The 16,162-nt window shown below is 41.3% G+C and overlaps 1 protein-coding gene across 4 annotated transcripts in view; it reads left to right on the top strand.

The window, feature by feature from the left end:
- dlg3 (discs, large homolog 3 (Drosophila)) overlaps positions 1 to 16,162 on the top strand; it is a 404,968-nt gene that overhangs the window by 316,333 nt on the left and 72,473 nt on the right. The window contains exon 1 of one of the 4 annotated variants that reach the window (XM_072270745.1): positions 8,863 to 9,302. The exons of the other annotated variants lie outside the window; for them this stretch is intronic. The gene's annotated coding sequence lies outside the window, so the exon portion shown is untranslated. Of the gene's footprint in view, positions 1 to 8,862; positions 9,303 to 16,162 lie in introns of those variants that run through there. 4 annotated transcript variants of the gene reach the window in all.

The following is a 16,162-nucleotide window of genomic DNA, read 5'->3' as shown; positions in this document are numbered from 1 at the left end:
GTTGTCAGAGAAGAGTAGGAGTGTTAGAGAATGAACTTGCCATGTGCTGTGGTTGTGGTGGGTGGCTGGGACAGGATTTGCTGGTCGTCAGAGGAGTAGGAGTGTTGGGGGGCGAGTGCATAAGCATCTTTCCTAATCCAATGTTTTTGCTCTGTTTCAATTTTTCTAATTTCCCTTTTCTTTAAATACTTTGCTAACATCCTTAAATCTTGCTATGTTCTCTGTTTTGAATACAAGCTCTGGCAGAGCTTCTAAATATCTCAACATTCTATTTCAAAAACTGTTTCCTCTCCTGCTTTCTATCTTAATTTGTGCTGGCACTAATTCTTGCATTTTAGATCTAAAATTTGTTCAAATCCTTCCATTACAACTGAAATCTAAATAATTAAATGCCTTTGGAGTAAAAAGAGTAACTCCTGGGCTGTTATAAGACCACTGATATCAGTTAAGGGAAGGAAATCTTCCATGTATGCCCAGTTTGGCTAACATGTGAGTCTGGATCCATCAATGCAGTTGACGTTGAACTAATCTCTGAAGTCAGCAAATAAATTATCAGTTCAAGAGCTAATTATGAAGGCTAGCCAGTGGTGACCACATGACAAGAGCAAATAAAGTAAGATGTACTTTTTCATCTTGATCAAGCTTAGCCTGTATTTATGGACTCTCCGTTTTAAGCAGATTAAACCACCACTTATTTCCTGTAACCTCAATTTAAAAAATCTTTCTTTATAATTTGTATTCCCTCATATCTGGAAGCAACCAGCGAATTTGTGCTGTATTTTCATCTCAAACTATATATCCCGATGTGGAGATAAAAGCAACACACACACCAGCTGTGGTCATCTTAAAATTTTGCATAGATTCATCATTACATCTTTATTAATAAATATTTCTAAATGTCTTATCATAAAATTTCACTTTTTTTAAATCCACATGCTGCTACTTTTAATGTCTTGTGAAAGAGGATGGAGGTGTTCAAAATCCCATGTCTTCCAGCCTTTCAAGAGCATCTCTGCAGCTGTTCATTTTCCAGAATATATTACATCAATCTCTTTAATGCTGGTACTTTGATATAAATCATTAAAGGAACAGAAGAGATCTGTGGTATCCATACTGAAGATAGAAAACACACTGAAGAGGCTGTTTAAAAAGCTTATGGAAATCTTGGCTTTATTAATAGTCGTGAAGTACAAAAGTAGGAAAATGATGTTCAGTCTTTTTTTAAGTACCAGTACTCTCTCTGCTTCGCTAGATCGCTTTAAGCACTACGCATCAGGAAAGCTGCCAGCGCTTTGGAGTGCTGCATGAAATTTACTAGAAGCCTACCGATGTGAGAGGTGCCAGTTCTGTCCAGAAACTGGATTTCCTCTTCCTGGAGTGGAGAAGCTTGACAGAGATAAAGATAAAAGATTAGTTTTATTTGTCACATATATACTGAAACATACAGTTTGCGTCAAATCAGTGAGGATCGTGCTGGGCAGTCCGCAAATGTTGTCACACTTATGGCACCAACATAAGCATGCCCACAATTCACTAACTCCAGGCCATACACCTTCGGAACGTGGGAGGAAACTGGGGCACTTGGAGGAAACCCATGTGGTCACAGGGAGAATGTATAAACTCCTTGCGGACAGTGACGGGAAGCAAACCTGAATCTTAACAGCTGCCTGTGTAACGCAGTGCGTTGACCGCTATGCTGCTGTGCTGTCTGCACTGTGCTACCACATGACCCATGCTTCTTTTTGTTCAGGGTACATCAAATGTTCAGAGGGCATGGCTTTAAGGTAAGGGGTGGGAAGTTCAAGGGGGATATTAGAGGAAGGTTTTTTACTAGAGAGTGGTTGGTGCGTGGAATGCACTGCCTGAGTCAGTGGTGGAGGCAGATACTCTAGTGAAGTTTAAGAGACTACTAGACAGGTATATGGAGAACTTTAAGTTGGGGGCTTATATGGGAGGCAGGGTTTGAGGGTCGGCACAACATTGTGGGCCGAAGGGCCTGTACTGTACTGTGCTGTACTATTCTATGTTCTATGTTCTAAATAAACTGCTTCCTGTGACTGAAAACTAACCAGAGAATACAATTTTAAGGTCCTTAGAAAATAGGAACAGGCAACATGAAGAAACAGTTCTGATGAAGGTCCATTGACCTGAATAACATCTACTCCACAGATGCTGCCTGGCCTGTTGGGTATTTCCAGCACCTGCAGACTTCTTGATTTTCATTGAGGAAACAGTTATCTTACTGAGGGATTTGTGAACTAGAATGAATTACTGCAACAAGTGGTGAGAGGAGATTCAATAATAGCTTTCAGAAGGGAATTGATAAGTACTAGGAGAAATCACAGGGAAAACAACAAAGAAGTGCAACTAATTAGATAGGCATGAGCAATCAAGTGAAGTCTTCTTTGCTGTTTCATTTAATGTCACCACCTTCTTACCCATACTCTCTTGCAACTTTTGTTTTTACTTAAGATTTTTTGCCTTCTATTGGCAGATATATAAATCTGACCATCACACCTTAGAGTCCCAAATCCAAATCACTGAAATACTGAGAGTGGAATTAAGCTGAAGAGTTAACTTTAATGTCAGCTCTTTGTCTTTCCTCACTAGTATGCAACTACATGAGCTAGTCTGTCTACCTTCTTTAATACTGATACCACGTTGAAGACATGGAACAAAGGCAGATGAGGTAAATGTTGATTCAATTCATATCATGCTTCGTTAGTCCCCCTGGCCAATCTATGGTATTCTGTCAATAGGCTATGTTGGCCATGGCACAAATCACTGACCTTATTATCCATTTTAAGCACCAGAAAGCTTGCTGCATGGGAGAGAACTCTTCATGAAACAAATTTTGGGCCAGTGTTATGAAGAAAAATGCTCGTGCAAATTTGGGTGTTATAGACACAAATATTTATTAGCACAAAAACAAACGAGGCAAACATAACTGGGAAGAAAAATTAACCTAAAAGAAATACATTTGTCAGAGAAACATTAAAATACAGGAGTAGACTACTCACCCTCTCGCAGTTATTTCTGCCACTCAGCTATATCGTAGAAAACCTAACCTACATCCTCCATGGTTCCATAACGCTTATTGCCAGCATCTTATCAGCTTCAATTTTCATCTTGCACTTTATCGTTTACCTGCACTGCACTTCCCAGGTAGCTTTTACACTTTTTATTTTGAATTGTTTTATTTTACCTTTTCCCAGCTCAATGCATTGTGTAAATGATTTGATCTTTATTGACAGTATGAAAGACAAGCTTTTCACTGTGCCTTGGTACATGTGTCAGTAATAAATCTATACCAATACTCTTTAACAGATTTTTGGGGAGAGGATGCATGTTCACAGAAATACAGATGATTCCTTGCTTGAGTCTATCCATCTGGTTGTGGGAATTGCCTTTGAAGATGACATGTAATGATCTGAGGAATTTAACAGTATAGATTTTAGATTAGTCATGGATGGAACATGTGACAATCTAGATGCAGGTAATTATTCTTCTATCCCTGCCTCCACTTGATCCTCCTCACCAGTTTATTTTTAGTTATATAGTAAACACTTCTCTGTCGTGCTAGCTGTGTGATATTGGTGAGCAGGCTAAAGGGAGCTACGAGATGCTGTTGTACTCTGAATCACACGCAGTGCTGCCAGTCTTCATACGCTGTAAGATAGTAGTTTGAAACTGTGCAAACAGGAAGCATTTGGGTACCTATACTGTAATCATGCTTGTTAATTTTCCACATTTTGTAAATAGCCCTTTGAGGACTGTCAGTGTTAATGATCAACCTCTTAACTCTACGATGGTCCCAGCATGTCTTAAACTGAGTGTCAGTGAGCTGGATGTTTATTTAAATAGGTATTATGGTATGATGTCATTCTCTTGTCCCATGTGATCACACGGCACCTGGTTCTGGTCCCACCACACCAGGTCTGTGTTATAGACCCTAGAATTAAACATTCTGTCAGCAAACATCCTACTGTTATTATGGTATAGAATGATGCCATTCAGCCCATCAAGTCTACACATTCCTTGTACAGCAATTCAATCAGATTGATTCCTCTGTGTTCTCCCCATAGTCCAGCAAATATATTTTTGTCATGCATTTTCAATTTCATTTTAAAATCATTTTTGAAACACATTTTTATTGTGGATTTATACAAGTGACTAATCTCTGTAGTTGAGCAGAGTCGTAGTTGAGGAAGTCTTTCTTTTCTTCCATCAGGTGCTGACTGCCTCTCTGTCCTGATAAGTTTACCTCCTTTCTTGTCTCTTAAGCAGAATCTGGATGTTTAGGTCATGAGACAACCTTGCCAAAGCTGAACAATGACTGCATGTCATGTTATCAGTGGGTTACCTGGAAGGATCAGAATCGGGTTTATTATCATTGACATTTGTCATGAAATTTGTTGTCTTTTGGCAGCCGTACAGTGCAAAACGTATAAAATACTATAAATTACAAAATAAATAACTAGTGCAGAAGATGAATAACTAAGGACAGTTCATTGGTTCACGGACTAAACAGTATCGTGATAGCAGAGGGGAAGAAGCTGTTCCTGAAATATTGAGTGTGGGTTGTCAGGGCTCCTGTGTCTCCTCCCCAACAGTAGTAACATGAAAAGGCCATGTCCTAAGTGGTGCAGGTCTTTAATAAAGGGTGCTGCCTTCCTGAGGCACCACCTATTTAAGATATCTTCAAAGGTGGCGGGGGGGGGGTTATTCCAGTGGGGGAATTGGCTGAATTAACGAGCTTCTGCAGACTCTTGTGATCCTGTGCATTGTAAGCTCCACACCAGGCTGTGATGCAACCAGTCAGAATGCTCTCCACTGTACATCTGTAGAAATTTCCAACCATCTTATTTTTTGCGGGGTTTTTTTTGGACCTCAGCCTTCAGGTGTCTGTAACTGTTCATTTTCTCTTTAGAAGTAGTATAATTTCTGATTTTAAATGTATTATACACATGGTTAATGTGTTCCTGGATCTTCCAGTCATTCTCATCAAACCAGAGGAGTAACAAGAAGCACACATTAATTTTAGGAGATAAACTCCTCAGAAATTGTCTTTCTGGTCTTTTATCTTACAGGGATAACACTGGACATCTGCAGGTGAATTTAATTGCCCCACAAATCGAGGCAAACAGCCAATGACAAAATCATCCATTTTGTAACTCTGTGCCATTTTCTTTAAGAATACACAAAATAGAAGCACGAGCAAGCCTTTTTGTCCTTCAAACCGACTCCGACATTCAAAAAACATAGCTTAATTACTTTTCTGCCAGCCACTAGCTGTAGTTGAATACTTTGAGTAACTTTATTCCCACTTATAAATATTTGCAGCAATACAAAATGACAGTATACCTCCAAATTAATGTGCACTGGCCTGATTCCGTAGCAAAAAGATGTCAGACCCTGCAAGAAGTTCTTTTCTCAGACCGTATGAGCTTAAATCCAGATTGAATATGGCTGTAGTGCAACAGATCTTGATTAACTTGGATTTTAACAAACTAACCCAAATCTTATTTCAGTGATTCGTAAGCACACTGCCTGCAAAAGAGAAGATTTCAGTTAAACCTGGGAATGGATATCTACCAAAAATACCAGGAGTCAAGGGTCTAGCAAGGTTGGGGAATTGTTAAAAATAAAAGCACTAAAGAAATTGATGAAGTTAATAAATTCAAAGAACCTGATGAACTACATAACAGAATTTTGTTCAAGTTGGTGAATGCCTTAGATAGCATCTTTTAAAATGCTTTGGATGCCGGAATGGTTCCTGCAAGTGAATGGTAGCAAATCATACCCCAAAATTCAAGAAAGGACGGGGAGAGGAAACAGAACTGCTATCCTGTTAGGCTAGTGTCAGCATGCTGGAGTTGATAATACAGCATCTAATGGCAGAACACCTGAACAGGAAAAGTTGGATTGAACAGAGTCAGCAAAAAATAATGAAAAGGAAAAGGGTTGATTCATCTGCTGGAATTTGTTGAGGATGTGAGTAGTTAATTACATTAAATGGAACCAGCAGATATGGTAGTTTTAGCTCTTTAGAAGGGTGAAATTCGTTACCACAGAGGGCTGTTGAGGCCACAATATTGGGTGCCTTTAAGTAGAGATTGATAGGTTTTTGATAGGCTGTTACAGGGAGAAGGCAGGAGAATGGGGCTGAAAAAACTCAACCATAATTGAATAGTGGAGAAGATTTGATGGGCCAAATGGCCTAATTGTGCTCCTATACCCATACCTTATGGCCTTTCTATAAGGTCCTACAAAGAAATTTGTCAACAAAGTTAGTTAATGTGGAATTGGAGGTTATATACTGATACGGGATTAAGACCAGTAAAAAAAATTCGAAGAGTGGTAATAAATGGATCTTTCTCAGGTTGGCAAATGAGTTACAGTAGGATTAGTGCTTGGCTTCTAGCTATTCACAATCTATACCAATGATTTTCCTGAAGGACCAAATGTTACATCTCTAAGTTTGCTGATGCTACAAAATTAGATTTGATAGTGAGCAGGAACAAGTATGTAAATGGGCTTCTCGGCATGCTCAGAATGATTGAAGATATGGTACATAGAATATAATGTTGAAAAAGGGGAGACTATCTACCTGGGTGAATAACATGCAATCTGCTGGAGGAACTTAATGGGTCAAACAGTATCTTCTGGGGGAAAGGAATTTGTCCATGTTTTAGGTCAAAACCCTGCATCAGGATTGAGACAGCTGGTAGAAATAGTGAAATAGTGGTGAGAAAGACCAGAGGTTGGTGGGTAGGTGTTGAAGAGTGGTGGGCATATCAAGCCAGGTCATGGTGGGAGGAGACCTGAAGGAAGCAGACGGTAGAAAGGAGGAAGCTGGAATCAGGAGGGAGTTGGGTAAGGTGAAGGTGGAGGGAGCTTTATAGGGTGATAAACAGGATCACGAAGTCCTGAAATCTGGTAAGTAACGAATGATCACACAGGGGAAAGGTGAAGTGCAGATGAAGTCAGAACCAACACACACACAAAATTATGGAGGAACTCAGCAGGTTAGGCAGCATCTACAGAGGGAACTAAACAGTCGACGTTTTGGACGGAGACCCTTCATCAGGATCCGATGCTGCCCAACGTGCTGTGCTCCTCCAGGATTTTGTATGTGTTGCTCACGATTTACAGCATCTGCAGATCTCTTGTGTTTATGAAACTGGGACCAGATGGGGAAAGCTGGTGGGTAACAGGGCAAATTTTTTTTTAAATGGTGTTTTGAGAAAATCAAATTTCAAAGGGAACTAAACATCCTTCTAAGAAAATATCCTACTGAAAGCAAATATATGGTTGCAGCAGACAGTTGGGAAGACTCTTATTGTGGGAGGGCACGATGACTAGGTTACAAGAATGAAGATATCACTGCACTGTACAACACTTTGCTCCTTAAGTACTGATAAGTACTGAGTGCTGTTTTGCTATCTAAAGAAGGTTCTACTCACCATAGAGGGAGTTCTGTGAAGACTAGTCCTTGAGATGGCAAGTATGCTATCTCAAGAAAGATTGACAAGGCTTTTAGAAGAATGAGAGAAGGACTCATTGAAACTTTGAAAGGGAATAAAGGAGTATATGGAAAGTCCAGAAAAATAGAGCTGAGGTAGAATAATAACACATTGCTGGAAAGGATCAACAAGGTTGAGACCTTTGAGTTCCTAGGTGTGAACATCACTAATAGCTTGTTCCTAGTCCAACCAAGTTGATGTCACAGCTAAGGAAGCTCACCAACGCCTCCACTTCTTCTGGAGTATAAAAGGATTTGGCATGACCCCATAGTCTCTTACCAATTTTTATTGATGCACCACAGAAAGCAATCTGTCTGGATGCATAATGACACAGCTCGACAAATCACAGGAAGCAGCCTCCTCTCTGTGGAGTCTGTCTATACTTCTCGCAACCTCAGTAAAGCAGCCAACATAATCAAAGACCACACCCACCCCAGACATTTTCTCTCGCATCAGGCAGAAGATATAAAAAATTTGAAAGCACATATCACCAGGCACAAGGACAGCTTCTATCCCATTGTTATCAGACTCTTGGACAGACCTCTTGAAAAATGGACTAGTTGGACAGTTGGCCTCACTATCTTTAAGATCTTGTACTTTATTGTTTACCTCTACTACATTCTTTTGTAGTTCTTACAATTTATTCTGTATTATTGTTTTACCCTTATTCTAATACAATGAATTTGGAATGATTTGATCTGTATAAAAAGAATGCAAGACAAGCTTTTCACTGTATCTCAGTACATGTGACAATAATAAACCAATATCAACACGAATACAATTTACTTTGGTGCATAAAACGGTGTTTATAAAGTTATCGGCCTGAAACATTCGTTCAGATTCTGCTTGGCTTGCTGAGAATTTCCAGAATCTACTTTTTTTAAATTTTAGATTTCAAGCATCCTCCATTTTTTTTTATTTTCCCAGGTGAGGTAGAAGATTAGCCTTGATCCTGATGATTAGCAGAAGAGAGTGGAAGGGCCAGGTGGCCGGCGCTTGCTCTTAATTCCCATATTCTTATGTGCTTGTATTTTATCTGTAAACCCACAGGGCTCTGTGAGGTACATAAGTAGAGTTGCGGTTGTTAAAAGGAACTACGGAATATTTTAAAAGCAAAAATCAATGCTCCGCTACGAATTGTTAGTAATAGGCGGCTTGCTGATATGGGAGGGGCTCTTTATGCTAATAAATCACATGGCACAGATCCTATTGGCTGGCTGTGTCGAGTCAGGTTGTGTTTTACTCTTTGATTTTCATAAACCAGTTTGAACCCCGCCGAGCAAGAAAGTTAATGATTGATTTGTGTGGCCTCGCCTTGTTCACCTAACCTGTACTCTGGGAAGAGTTTCGGCCATCTATCACCACTTTGTGGAACTGCTTTACTTGCACAGGGATTACCCTGGTGTGGACGCCGGTGATTCGGCTGCGCCCCTGCCTCCAAGCGGGGGGGTTGCACAACCTTCAACTGGACTTTGTCTGCATCGGACGAAATCTCTGAGCGGTGTTTGCGTCACTGCAAGCTTATAGAGGGCAGGTCAAAGCCGAGCCAGTACAAAGTCGCGAACAGCCAGCTTTTATCCTTCCCTGAGCAGCTCAAATTCCAGCCGCTGGCGGCCTGGAGGGGGAGGGAAGAGGAAGTGATCGCAGAAAGTGGGAGCCCAATCTGGGCTGATGTGTGCGTGGATGTGGGAGTCTCTTCATCATCCCATGCTGCTGTACCAGTGCAATTCAAACTTGCAGACAGTTCCCCAGTAACCACAGCTGACACTTGAAGAGGTGGGTATTTTCTCACTGATCCTGTGGGGGAGGTGTGATACGGAGGCTGAGGATCCTTTTTAGAAATGTTTAATTCTGCAGCAGCTGCTGGGGCCTTTGTTTTAGGGATTTACCTCCTGAAAGGGATTGACCACGAGATGTGCTAAGGAGGTTTCGGCGGTGCGGAAAGCTCGGTGTAGCCCTGAAAGCATTAAAGATGTGTCATTAACCAAAATCGCTACAAAGACTCCAGATTTGAAACTTAATATACCGTACTGTTTGACTCTGTTCGTGCCTCACATTTTACTGCAACTTCATGCGATTTCGAATGAACTCTTCCAGGCAGTTCTGGATAGGTTTGTTGGCACGGTTTTGGGGCAGATACTGGATGCCAGTCTGTTGTAAGTGCCGAGAGAGAGAGAGAGCTAGTCCTTTCGGGGTTCTGCTGAGTTTCCAGAACGCTAACTGTCCGCAGTTTACCTGAGGATTGGGAGAATTACCTGAGCGTTCTGCCTTGCGCTCAGATGCAAACAAAAACGAAATCACGACCGCAACCAAAAGAAAGGAAACTAACTAAACACGTGTGCAAGCGAGGGATGGAAAACGGAGGTTATGTGGTGTGTGTGTGTGGGGGGGGGGTCACTGAAGAGGTAGTGCACGGTAAAAATACTGGAGAAGTTTAAAAATAAAATCAAACTGGAAAATGCTGGAAATACGCAGCTGTTTAGTCAGTATCTGGAGATGTCCTCTATTCTGTTTCTAATCATTGAAGAGGTAGATCATTGGCTGCGAATTTGTTTACTGCCATTCTCTTAGTATTAATGTTATCAGTCGTGATTGTTAATACTGTGATTATAGTTCAGTGAATGTTCGATATGAGATTTATCACTCTTGTCCACAGTTATTGAAGCTGTCATTTATCCAGCTGCACTGTTATTTTAGCTTTAGTTCTGCAGCAGAGACTGAGAGTTAAGGCACACGGTTTGTTACAAACAGGAGATTCTGCAAATTTGGGGCTAAGTCCTTTCTTGAGGGCTGGAAGAAGGTAGAGGGAAGGGAAGGAGTTCAAGCTAGAAGGTGATGAGGAAAGTTGATGGGTAATTTGTTATAAAATGCTGTACTGTAGGACTGTCAAGCTCTGGCACATTGTATGATCTTGGTTATGATAACACTTCTGGAAGTGGCTACATTTAAGACTGTACTTGGGATGGTGCGTTTATACAGTGGCTCTCTCAAAGTGCTTGATGAGCTCAGCAGGTGAGGCAGATTCTGAGAAGGGAACTGAACAATGGACTTTTTGGACCAAGGCCTTTCATCAGCAACTCCATACAACAGAGCTCTTTTCTTTATGAACTAAACAGGATGTTTTTATTTTCAATGAAAACTTCAAATTTATTTCACAAAGGAGGGAGTGCTGTTGTGCAACGAGATATTTTTGTGTCTTTGGAATATTGTTTTAAGATGAAGGATGAAAATTCTTAGTAAAATCAAGTCGGGCAATCAATTTGTTTTATGCCCTAGTAAGCAAACATGCATAGTAGTCTTTGTAACTGGACTCTCCTAAATTCAGCTCTAGATGCAATGCAGTGTTATCCCTGCCTTTGTCAGTGAGTTATCTTACTTGGGGAGAATTATACCAGAATTTGCAAATCCTAAAGAAAGCTGTTCAAAAAGCCCCATTCGTCTCACACATGGACTTGATCTTTTGACATGTTATTGTCAAGAAGCAGATCAAGGGCATCATTGGAGTCCATCATCAGTGATGTTGTCAAGCTAGTTTAGCACCATTTCAATAGCCTGGAAATAATATGCAGGTTATACCATTCAATTTTTGTAATTTTAATAGAAAAGTGAAAGAATGTCTGAGACCCTCCCATGGGATGGGAACCGGAATGATAGAGCGGAGGAAGGGGAAAACAGAAATAAATCTAAGATAGTGAGCTGTAAAGATGTCAGGAAAGACAGGCAGGTGATGGGGCAAATTTGTAGCCATTGGGATGAGTTGCAGTGAAATCAAAGTGAAAAGTACCAAATACTGGTCTTAAGATGTTATACTTAAATGCAGGCAGCATAAGGAATAAAGTGGATGATCTCGTCGTACAGCTACAGATTGGCAGGTATGATATTGTGGCCATCACTGAGACGTGGCTAAAGGATACATGTCTCTGGGAGCTGAACATCCAAGGATACACGGTGTATCGGAAGGATAGGAAGGTAGGCAGAGGGGGTGGCGTGGCTTTGTTGGTAAGAAATGATATTAAATCATTAGGAAGAGGTGATATAGGATCGGAAGGTGCAGAATCTTTATGGGTTGAGCTAAGAAATCGCAGGGGTAAAAGGACCTGATGGCAGTTATATACAGGCCTCCAAACAGCTGCAGGAATGTGGACTACAAATTACAACAGGAAATAGAAAAGGCTTATCAGAAGGGCAGTATTATGATAATTGTGGGGGTTTTTAACATGTGAGTGGATTGGGAAAATCAGGTCAGCACTGGATCTCAAGAGAGAATTTGTAGAATGTCTGCAAGATGGCTTTTTAGAACAGCTTGTTGTTGAACCCACTAGGGGATCGGCTGTACTGGATTCGGTATTGTGTAATAAACCGGAGGTGATTAGAGAGATTGAGGTGAAGGAACCTTTAGGAGGCAGTGATCATAACATGATTGAGTTCACTGTGAAATTTGAAAAAGAGAAGCCGAAATCTGATGTGTCGGTATTTCAGTGGAGTAAAGGAAGTTATAGTGGCATGAGAGAGGAACTGGCCAAAGTTGACTGGAAAGGGACACTGGCGGGAAGGGCAGCAGAGCAGCAGTGGCTGGAGTTTATGCGAGAAGTGAGGAAGGTGCAAGACAGGTATATTCCAAAAAAGAAGAAATTTTCGAATGGAAAAAGGATGCAACCATGTCTGACAAGAGAAGTCAAAGCCAAAGTTAAAGCAAAGGAGAGGGCGTACAAGGAAGCAAAATTTAGTGGGAAGACAGAGGATTGGGAAGTTCTTAAAAGCTTACAAAAGGGAACCAAGAAGGTCATTAAGAGAGAAAAGATGAACTATGAAATTGTTGTACATCAACGATTTGGATTATGGAATAGATGACTTTGTGGCTAAGTTAGCTGATGATACAAAGATAGACGGAGGGGCTGGTAGTGCTGAGGAAACAGAATCTGCAGAGAGACTTGGATAGATTGGAAGAATGGGCGAAGAAGTGGCAAATGAAATACAATGTTGGAAAGTGTATGGTTATGCACTTTGGCAGAAAAAATAAATGGGCAGACTATTATTTAAATGGGGAAAGAATTCAACGTTCTGAGATACAACGGGACTTGGGAGTCCTCGTACAGGATACCCTTAAGGTTAATCTCCAGGTTGAGTCAGAGGTGAAGAAGGCGAATGCAATGTTGGCATTCATTTCTAGAGGAATAGAGTATAGGAGCAGGGATGTGATGTTGAGGCTCTATAAGGCGCTGGTGAGACCTCACTTGGAGTACTGTGGGCGGTTTTGGGCTTATTTAAGAAAGGATGTGCTGACGCTGGAGAGGGTACAGAGAAGATTCACCAGAATGATTCCGGGAATGAGAGGGTTAACATATGAGGAACGTTTGTCTGCTCTTGGACTGTATTCCTTGGAGTTTAGAAGAATGAGGGGGGGACCTCATAGAAACATTTCGAATGTAGAAAGGCGTGGACAGATGGACAGAGTGGATGTGGCAAAGTTGTTTCCCATGATGGAGGGAGTCTAGTACGAGAGGGCATGACAAGGATTGAAGGACACCCTTTCAGAACAGAGATGTGAATAAATTTTTTTTAGCCAGAGGGTGATGAATCTATGGAATTTGTTGCCATGGGTGGCAGTGGAGGCCAAGTCATTGGGTGTATTTAAGGCAGAGATTGATAGGTATCTGAGTAGCCAGGGCATCAAAGGTTATGGTGAGAAGGCGGGGGTGTGGGACTAAATGGGAGAATGGATCAGCTCATGATAAAATGGTGGAGCAGACTCGATGGGCTGAATGGCCGACTTCTCCTTTGTCTTATGGATTAAAACAGAAATCAGAATACTTTAATTTAAAAACAATCTATGTATATTTTAGTTAGCTGAATGAAAATGTATCCATGGAAAATTGGATCTGTTGAGGCGTGATAATGATTAATCTTCAAGGATTCACATGCACAAAGATGAATTTTCAAGCAACACACATCAAAGTTGCTGGTGAACGCAGCAGGCCAGGCAGCATCTGCAGGAAGAGGTGCAGTCGACGTTTCAGGCCGAGACCCTTCGTCAGGACTAACTGAAGGAAGAGTGAGTAAGGGATTTGAAAGTTGGAGGGGGAGATCCAAAATGATAGGAGAAGACAGGAGGGGGAGGGATGGAGCCAAGAGCTGGACAGGTGATTGGCAAAAGGGGATACGAGAGGATCATGGGACAGGAGGTCTGGGAAGAAAGACAAGGGGGGGGGACCCAGAGGATGGGCAAGAGGTATATTCAGAGGGACAGAGGGAGAAAAAGGAGAGTGAGAGAAAGAATGTGTGCATAAAAATAAGTAACAGATGGGGTACGAGGGGGAGGTGGGGCCTAATGAATTTTCAAGGGTAGTTTTGCAGTGAAAATATGTCATCGGTTCATTGATTATGGTGGGGAAGGTTGCAAAACCAAACACTAAGCAGAGGAGCAGGGGAACTTTGGCAATAGCTTCTGGATTTCTCTGCAGCTTCACGACGCCGTCACTGATTTCAGTGCCAGTTTTACTGCCACTACACCTGTATACTAAGGACAAGTAATTATTACGTAGTGTAAAGTTTAATCTTCCTAAGGTTTACCCAACAGCTTTCCATTTTACACTAACTGAATACTCCTATTTTAATTTTGCTCTGTTTACAGCTGCAGGAGATGATCTACAGTAGAACAGCACCTAGTTAATGAGGCAGCTGTTACTTTTGCTGATACGGTCTTAAAAGGCATTTATTATCATCATTCTTTGGGGAGAAACAACTTCAATGCCAAATCTATCAGCTATCTTTCAAATCAGTCCCCTAGTAAAGGTTGTATCGAAGATGGCTACAGAGCAATCCTTCGGTCATCCTTGTGTAGGGAAGTGATAACCGAGGACTGATAAATAGATGTTTTCATTAAAAGGATGAGCCCACGTAATGACAGGGTGTCAGTTTAATGTTGGAGATGGGAAAAGTAGTGAAAAACAAAGTATTCTCAGAGGGAAATCTGGATAAAAATGGGAGAGTAACCATGGAAAATTATGCCAGCAGACCTAATTAAGATCATTGATGCAGTGGAAAGTACTAGTGAAGGTAGTGTAGTAGAGATGTATTCAGAGGGGCAGATGTGCCAGTGGTTGCAGGCATTAAATGCCTGGCAGAGAGGCTGCTCCAAGATGTTCCCTGCTTCCAGAAATCATTCTATGGACTTCAATGGAATTGAGTTTCAAAAGTGAAGAATGATGTGTTGTAATTGTGCCATTGAACACTTAAGACAAAGGAAATATTTCTAGGCAGATTTGCGGTAAACCTCCATGTTACTTGGCAGTGGTAATTTCAGTTTGGAATTGACTATGGTGTTAAGAGCAGGGGTCCCCAACTTGGGGTTCATGGACTCCTTGCTTAATGGTATTGGTCCATGGCATAAAAAGGATTGGGAACCCCTGGAGAGGAAGAGGTAACTGGATTTTTCTCTGACCAGAGAGAAGAGTGCACTGTTTTCCTTGGCAGTATTTAAACCAATATGTACAAATCTCTTCTACCTGAATGTTGAGAGTATGGATTAGGTTACTGTGGATGACTCAAAATGTGACATACACTAGAAAGTGGTAAAGATATTGACAGATTTCCAAGGGAGATTGGTGAAATGGAAGGCTACAAGACAGTTGTAATTTAAGACAGTAAGACATAGCAGCAGAATTCAGCCATTCGACTCATCAGGTCTGCTCCTCCATTCAATCATGGCTGATTTACTTTCCCCTCAACCCCATTCTTCTCGCTTATCCATAACCTTTCATGCCTTTACTAATCAAAAACCTATCAACCTTTCCTTAATGTACCAAATGGCTTGGCTTCCACAACCATCTGTGACAATGAATTTCACCAATTCACCACCCACTGTCTAAAGAAATTCATCCTCATCTCTGTTCTAAAAGGATATCCTTTGTTTGTGAGTGTATGCCCTTTGGTCTTAGACTCTCCCACTACTGGAAATGTCCTCTCCATTTTAACTCTTACCTAAGAGATTCTCTCTCTCTCTTCCCCCCCCCCCCCCGCCCCAGTTCTGCTGAACTCCAGAGAGTATAGGCCCAGACCCATTAAATGCATCTCATACATTAACCCTTTCATTCCTGGGATCATTTGCGTAACCCTCCTCTGGGCACTCTCTAGTGCTAGCACATCCTTAAAGGGGCCTCAAACTGGTCTCAGTACTCCAAATGTGGTCTGACCAATGCCTTACAAAGCCTCACATTACATCCTTGCTTTTATGTTCTAGTCCTCTCAAAATGAATGTCAACATTACATTTGCCTTCCTTAATACTGACTCAACCTGTGTGTTAACCTTTAGGGAATGGTGAACTTGGACTTTTGAATTTTCTTCCCGTTTTTAGAAAATAGTCAATGCTTTTATTCTTTCTGCTGTATATTTCCCTGCACTGTATTTGATTTGCCACTTTTTTGCCCCTTCTCCTAATCTATCTGAGGCCTTCTGCAGACCCCTTGCTTCCTCAACACACTCTGCCCATCCACCGATCTGCATACCATTTGCAAACATGGCCACAAAGACATCAATTCCATCATCCAGATCATTAGCATATAACATAAATAGTGGACCAACCCCTGTGGAATACCACTGGTCACCAGTGGCCAGTCAGAAAAGGCCCAAGTTTATT

The sequence above is a fragment of the Mobula birostris genome, chromosome 10 (genome assembly GCF_030028105.1).
Source record: "Mobula birostris isolate sMobBir1 chromosome 10, sMobBir1.hap1, whole genome shotgun sequence".
NCBI lineage: Eukaryota > Metazoa > Chordata > Chondrichthyes > Myliobatiformes > Myliobatidae > Mobula > Mobula birostris.
The sequence above is the reverse complement of the archived record's forward strand: the minus strand, read 5'-3'. Positions and strand labels throughout refer to the sequence as shown.